This window comes from Toxorhynchites rutilus, chromosome 1 (genome assembly GCF_029784135.1).
Source record: "Toxorhynchites rutilus septentrionalis strain SRP chromosome 1, ASM2978413v1, whole genome shotgun sequence".
NCBI lineage: Eukaryota > Metazoa > Arthropoda > Insecta > Diptera > Culicidae > Toxorhynchites > Toxorhynchites rutilus.
Genome location: NC_073744.1, coordinates 163693088 through 163701182, shown reverse-complemented (window position 1 = coordinate 163701182; position 8095 = coordinate 163693088). Strand labels below are relative to the sequence as shown.

The window sequence follows — 8095 nt, the reverse complement described above, 5'->3', positions numbered from 1 at the left end:
TTGTTGTTTGTATTCTGCTTCTGTATAAAAGAAACAGGTGAGCTGCAAATTCCAGGTTTATTGGTTGACCAAGAAACCATAACTTGTTCGGTTGGACGCTTGTCGAACTGTTTTAACTTGTTCTTCGGTAGATATAAGCGAATATGAGAGAAAAGCAAATAGTGTTAGAGGTAGCCATGTGATTATACCGATTCAACGTGGAAGGATTTCAGGTAGATCTCAAATATGAATCACGAAATGTACAGTCTTCCCAGACTAAAAAAATTACAGCTCTTCAACCCTAGTTTCTAGATCAAATGAATCTGCAGTAGTTCTGTATTATGTGTCCACTTACATCATATGGCGATATACCCATATTGCTTCCTTTGTTCACGAACTTGCAAACGTATTTGTTGCTCTTCACCGAACTGCAAACCTCAACACTAATATTAGATCGCGTTGCTCATGATAGCCCCTCGTAAGTGAATGTATTCTATTTTATTGAAAATAAAACTGCAAACAACTACTGTAAAAGATACACAGTAGATCCAAAATAGTACGTTTAAAGTGAAAAACTTATCAAATTTTTATGTAACAAAACCAGGACTTTAGAGCGCTGGCAGAAAAATCTAAAAATCGTTCGAATTCGATGCTACAATGACTCCCAAATTAATATCGTACATTTTTGACAGCCTAGCAAAATTGAGACCCTTTGTAAAAAATGTAAGCACACTAGTTTTTCCATAAATTTGTTCTGTGCATTTCTGTCCTTATCTACCCGTACTTGCTATTCTGAAGAATGGGTGTAGCCGGGAGGTATAGTTTTTATATACCACTACGAATGAGGCGTGGGTAAATCGCTCGCTAGAAATGTAAATGCATAGCATAGAAATATTTTAAATAAGCCCCGTCCGTTGATAACTTATTGGGTATAAATAAACCATTCTTGATTTCTGTTACTCAGCATTCTTTGTGTGGACACCGACTGGACAGCATCGTTGCTGGACGGGCTGGACGGCGAGGGATCGAGTGCCTTTCTCAAGGCAAGAGGGTGGAGGTGGTAGCGCTGGAGTAGAGTAGAGTAGAGTTTTCAAAGGGCCTTTCTCAAGGCTAGAGACGAATGAACTGAAAAAGTTTAAAGTCTCTATAATACAATACCTTCCTTCCTTCTGTTACTCAGTCTCGCTCCAGCTAGCGAGCAGTCAGCTGTCTTACCTAATGCTGATGTGACACACAACGGTTTTGCGACACTGAATCGCTCTCAGATGCATCAACGGTACACTGTAACCTTTGGAGAGTGAAAATATAGTACATAGGGGCCCCTAGGATTGGCAGCCCAATACAGAAAGTGCTGCTGGTTTGAAACCTCCCCTACGATGGAAGCGATCCTGATCATTATTTATGAAAACGTGTGTAGAGGGGTTGTCTGAAGCATTTCTTCTGAAAGCTTTTTGCGACTGGCATGATCACGGCCATCCAATTCATGAGTCAATAAGATTTTGTGAAGATGACACTCGAAGCGTAGCCACAACATATTGGCGCACACACCAATGGCTGCGCAATTGAAAACTCTCACTCGTTCCACATTCTCATGTGTTCATCAACTCATATGCCTTCCAATTGTGCCATCTGAACTTTGTTCCACACAGTTTAATCCGTCCGAATTGCTTTAAGTGTCGGGACCGGTTCAGAGCGGGGAATGTTACAATGTCGACTGATGCCTCTTCGTTTCGCAATCACTGATTGTTTTCATAGAAGGTGGGTATGACGAAGCCCTCATGTCCGTCCGACCAAGCTTTTACAGTGATTGAAAAGAGACTCTCAAGGCGACATGACACCGGTCTTTCTACCCCATCTCCAGCCGAAGTGGTAAACAAGCAATTTGAGGCAAACAATTTCGTAGTCCTACTTCAACAACGCGGTCTTTTCTTGAATTTTTGAAGAATTCTTTACACTTCACTAGTCAAAAATACTTCTTTCTTTTTATGTTGAGGAATTCTAAGGAATTTCGGAGTGTTTTTGGAATTATTGGCGGTTGGTGACATTCCGATCGATCATGAAATTTTTACGAATTTGTGCCGGAAACAATGGTTAGAAGTGTCCTCGTTGGAGATGTAATTTTGCTTAAAGGTACAGAAAAACTACTCGTATGCTCGACAAGTTATTTCAAATGTCATTTCAATAATTGATATAACCTCGTTTAGCCTTCAAGATCACCGGCAAGCGCTTCGGCATGCTCCGTTAGGCTATCTGTTGATTTTGGATATGTCTGAAGAATTTCATCGTTGAACTTTTAGAAAATGATTTGGTGGCCTCCTGAAAAGGGCCGTTTTGTTTGGTTGTTGGGTATTGTTTGTTCACTTCACCAGTGTTTACCGAGTGATGATGACATAAGGATGGTAAACAGTCGTTGGATGGTGCGTATCAGATAAAAGATACCGAAGTGGAACGAAATATGATGAAAACCGTCCTCTGTGATCCTAGACGAGATGCCTCCTGTGTTATGTTTGGATGAAATAAAGAAAAAAACTCACCAATGTAACATAATATAATTACCAATACCGAACACAATTATTAAATTTGTCATCAGTAAGAACATGTTACTTTAATATAGAGAAAACATATTTGAAATGGAAAAGGTAATTCTCTTCTGTAATTTCTACTTTCCGAGTGTTTATTCAACCCAATGCGAATTTTAATTGGACTAACAACAATGCTATACTATATGTAGAGCATATGGGAAATCACTTTTTCTAATATTTCTTCACTTTTCTGATTTTTCTCGCCGTATAAAATTTCCTTGGGTGAAAATGAACACAACAAAACAGACAGCTTAAACCAAACGACCCGTTCTCGAGCTGGAACACACCTTGGTTTTTATCTATGAAAATTGAAATAAATCGTTGCATATATCAAATCATTTTTAACACAACTGCTGCCGTATACAGTTTTACGCTCACACTTGTGCTAATTTTTTCATAATACACGATCGGTCATTGATATGAAATTTCACGAAGCAACCAACATTAAGATTTTATTTGTTAGAATTAATCGTATCACTCACAGTTCGCGACCGACATCGCGAAAGAGGAGCAAGTATCCATCAAAGTTGCTTTCCTTTTCTATTCCTATCCATTTTCCTATCCAAGCCTCTCCCTCCTTTCCAAAATGCAGTGTGTGGTGCATAACACAAATACAAACAGCTGCAAAACACGAAACGCATACAGAAGATCACTACGAATATTATTTCCATTCCATATCCAACCTTTGTACGTGAAGCATCGTGAATAAATTCATCCCGTGTGTAGTAATTTTCCAAGTGTTTAATTCTCCATTGCAAGCCATATTCCGTGTTTCCCGTGTATTCCGTGTACAATCCTGAGCTATCATCCTGGCCTTCTTCTGCCGAAGGAACCGCTATTGTCCTCAATGGTGTGATCCATCACTCACCTTACTTGCAATATAAAAATGCCCGCGAATTTCATATATTTGCAATGTCGATTTCCCCCAGGCAGCTTGGTTTAGATGTCTCTGTTAGGGAATATATTTCGGTAGGAACAAAAGCTCCCCCTACTTTCAAATATTTGCAATGACAATTTCTCCCAGGCAGCTTGGTTTTGATGTCTCTGTTAGGGACCCGCCTCATGTGTCGTCAATTTCGACCAATCAGAAGAGGGTATTTCCGTTCGGATAGGGATAGAGATTTTTCAATTCGTCCCCTCAATGCTACAACTAGGTAACTTGAAAATCGAAGTTTTGAGAAAAATGGCTTTGAATATTTGACCTTGTTTCAAGTACATGTAGGGTAAATTATCTTGGTTTGTTAAATTTGGGGTGTTTTTACGCAACTAGTAAATGCAAATCGATTTTTCTTCATGAAAATCACACATAATCGATACGAGTTTGGGTTTGTTGAAAAGCCCCAAGTCTCTAGTTGCTAATACTACCATAAGGTGTTGAAATTATTAAAATTTTTACGTTTTTTAACGATTTTCCTTAAAGAAGAATTATGATCATGGTTTGCCCAAAAAAATGATCATGGTTTGTCCGGTTTTAGAAATCTCCATTCTTGAATGAAAACATTCGAATTCACAATTAGATGTTGCATTTATCATTGCTTGAGTTTACTGTCATCATATTGATTCATTCATAATTTAGGCTTTCTTCAGAATATTGCCTTTTCTTGTGCATTTTAGAAGCGTTCACCTCAACACAATCAACACAGAAAAACAATACTTCTGCTATGCGCGAAGCACACCATAAACAAACTGCAGCGCGCCAAGCGGTTGCCATAGAAATCATGTGGACAAAACAACATTATTAGTTGTCCAATTCAATAATGTTCCCACTCTACATTGTTGTGTCGAATTGGTCCCAACAAACGGTGTCGACAACGATACCGATATCGTGCCATTTTGCAACGATTTTGTCGACCTACCCTTCGTATTCGACAACCAATTTCGAGCCAAACCTGTGCCAATCTGGCACCGCGTCGACCGATTGCAGTACTGCTCAACCGTTTTTATGGCTGTGTGTTTTCAAAAAGTTTAATGTTAAGCAAAAAAAAAACAAAAAATTGCGTTGTTTACAAATATTTATTTATAATAAATTCATACAATTGTGCACTATTGCTATTCGCAGCGATTATACCGTCATCAGTAAACTCCCGTCAGCTACAAATTTCTTCATCGGAATCGCAGTCGGCTCAATTATTTTTGTCCCTTTCGTTCCCTCTAGCAGACACACCTAAATGCGTGGGCAATCATGACTGTTGAGATGGATGAGTTTTTTATTCTGAAATGAAATTAAGAGATCAAAATTCATATCATAAGTAAAAATTAAAACCAGTCATACTTACGGGTATTCAAATTGGTTACGTTCGTGTTGAAGTTGTTGTTGGTGATTATGGTGAGATGAGCGCTTTGGTCTGATCCCAAAAACAATACTTTACCGAAGCTGCAAACTCCGTTTTCATTCCATCCAGATCACCGCTATTCCTTCATTTTCATTCATACATTTCTGCTGTTGCTGCTGCTTTCCTTCCTTTGACGCGATATATTAACAAAGACTAGCTGCGTTCACCACAAATTCGCCTGTATTTTGTCTCCGTGTTGTTGATTTTGTTACTGAAATTAATCAAGGAAACATCATTTATATTTTATAATTAAATATCAAAATTATCCTTACTTACAAAATTTAGTTCTCGAGTCATTCTCTGTTATGTTTTAAATGACAATTCAGAGAGAAAGAGAAAAAGCAATCTCTACAGTGATGCCGTTTCGCTCAGTACCAAAAAATTGCATACAATTATAGTTCAACTATAGACAGTGCTGCCTGCGGGGGGTAAGGCGGAGGTAGATTCCAGCACTTTTGTAGCATGTTACTTCGTTTCGGTCGACATCGGGCCAATGACTGCTCGATTATGGTTGGAACTGGGTTGTTTTGTCCACATGATCAGAATTGAGTTCATCAAAATGCGTTAATTTAATGGTTTAGCTATGTAAATCCAATACAAATGGTGAGCAAGCATGATGTTTACAATATTTATAAGTGTTGTAATCCAGAAAAGGTCTGAATACGTGCCAAATAATCATCTGGTGATCGATTAAAAGTTAGCTCGTATGAGGGGCGCATTGACACAAATAGAAGGTGTATTTTATAATCCTTTAAAACATGTGATTTCGTAAAAATATACTATCAAACTACTATAAATCATGTAAAAGACAATTTCATTTATATGTTTCGAAACATTCGAAGGCCTTATTTGAAACAGGAGCGCTGAATTAGAGCATTCAAAAAAGTGGGCAAACCATGATCATATTTTCGATTGGACAACCAAGATCATTAACCCTACTGACATCCAAGAAAGCTTGAATTTTTTTTTTCCCAGTATCGGTCACTGAAATTATGCTTATTTCTGGCCAGGGGCAAATTTAAACATCAGTGGCGTTTTTAGAGAGTGGGAGGCAATTGTTTTGAAAGATCCATAGTTACCGAGTTGTAGAACGCAAAACAAGCCTGATTTTTTTGGAGCGTTTGTTCTGGGATATCCCTTCTAAGAATATTTCAATGAAAGTTCTTGAGTTAAAAATTTATATATTTATTGACTTGACAGTTCTGTAGATATACTGACATGTTCAAAAGTTGAATCACATATTAATAGCATGCATTATTGTCATTAACATCATCTTCTTCATTGACTTTATTGTTGTGTGACAGATTAAAATAAAAAAGGTTTATGCAATACTTAAGAGGTGGTGGTTTCAAGGTGAATAGAGACTTGAGGTTGATGTATTTTGATGTATAGATAGGGATTGGGGTGCGGTAAAGCTGCTGTAGTAGCTTCTACAATTGTCTTTCGTTCCGCTTGTTAAAATCAATGTAACAAAAATCTTCTTCATACGATGTTTTGAATGCCATTTTATATGGCTCATATTTCAAAAAACGCATCCATATCATCTTAGACTACGGAACGGTATCACCTCTGATGTCCTTTTTTCGCATAGTCATGTGTTGTTGTTTTAAGGGTTTGAAATATTTGATCTGCTCCTGGTTCAAATCATGAACCAAATAAGGATCATCGTTCTCCCTCCTTGCGCTACGAGCTATTTCCTTCAAGTCCTCTGGTTACGAGGCTTGATCAACACGCTTCAGAATCCATTTCACTGTAACCAGACACGAGAAATTTATGATGAACTTTCTCAATGTGATCAATCTCCTGTACGGCAAGCCTGAACATAGCAGCAACGACCTTGTTGAAATGTAGGCCTCCACATCGATCACTGTAGAATATAACTTCCGACGTTTTCACAGGAAGCGACTTCAAGAAGGCATGAATGTTGCTGGCGATTTCATAACTCCCTCGACCTCCTTCGGTTTCATTCCACATGGACAATTTACTTGTTCACTGACCATATTATAAATCGTAAATTTATATGTCGCAAGTCGACGCTTGTAAAAGATAGCATTGTTCTTTAGACCATAAGGTACAAGCAAAACATGCTGCACATCGAACGAAGAACAGATGAGCTTACCGTTTGATGATGTGGCTAGTTGTTTATCATTTCGATTTTCTTGTCGAACTCTGTCCTTTCGAGCTAAGTAATGATCGTGTTCATCCTTCAACTCATTATCAGCTTTATCATAAGAGATACAAACCCGGCATTGATCTTTGTTGGGGCCCCAGGTAAAAATTGTCATTGAAAATTTTGCGGTACAAGGAAACAGTAATTTTCTGTTCTTCTCTTTTGTCACAATACTCGAAATACCGAGAGTACATTAGGGTTATGTTTAGAGAAGGATAAAGATATTTGCGGTTTGTTTTCTTCTCGGGATATCTGCTTATAGCACTGATAAAATTAAATTTATTTTCCGAGTTACCTAGTTTTAGCACACAACATCGTTGTTCTATACAGAGATACCTAATTTTGATAATCATGTATATATATATATATATATTACATTTTTTGTCCTAATTTAACCATCTTTTGATATATTATAAGGCTGAACGAGATGAATATTTTTGTATACTCAACTCAAAATCGACAAATTTCGAGTTACCTGGTTGTAGCATTAAGGGGACGAATTGTTCGAAAGTTAGTTTGATGACATATATTATTTTCTTCAATATAAAAAAATGAGTGGGTTATATCTATGATATAACCGCAAGGTTCACGTGGAACTACCTTAGCTTAGCAATCATTCGTTTGTATTGATTAAATTCTTGATTGTTTCCAGTTTCCAAATTCAAATGAGTTCAATATATTTGCTCTGTGAGTGAAAAAAATGAACAAATGCCGTGTAAAGTCAATTCATTTATTGTGATTGATCGTTCTTCGTTACAAGTAAATTTAATGACGGACCTTTTACGTTTGGTATGATGACTAGAACAAAATATATGTTCGGAAGAATTATCAAACGTTTGATGAACCAGCCTAAGGCTGAAAATCTTTCCAATGAAGACAAAAAAAAATTATCAAACGATTATTTTATTTTACATTTCCCTCTGAAGTTTACATCCCAAAAGTGTACATACTTCTCGAATCTTGAATTTGCTTGAAACTGGGAAGTTCATTCGCTTCTAGTGGCTGCACGATTTTCCCAGGTTCCTAAGTTT

The 8095-nt window shown here is 37.4% G+C and overlaps 1 long non-coding RNA gene across 1 annotated transcript; it reads right to left on the bottom strand.

Annotated features, from left to right (window-relative positions):
• Window positions 1–4561: 4561 nt before the first annotated feature.
• Window positions 4562–5340, bottom strand: LOC129762867 (uncharacterized). Its single transcript, XR_008740735.1, has 3 exons — window positions 5171–5340; window positions 4838–5105; window positions 4562–4773 (listed from the first exon to the last, which is right to left on the bottom strand). It is a non-coding gene; the product is annotated as an uncharacterized LOC129762867 (long non-coding RNA).
• Window positions 5341–8095: the final 2755 nt, after the last annotated feature.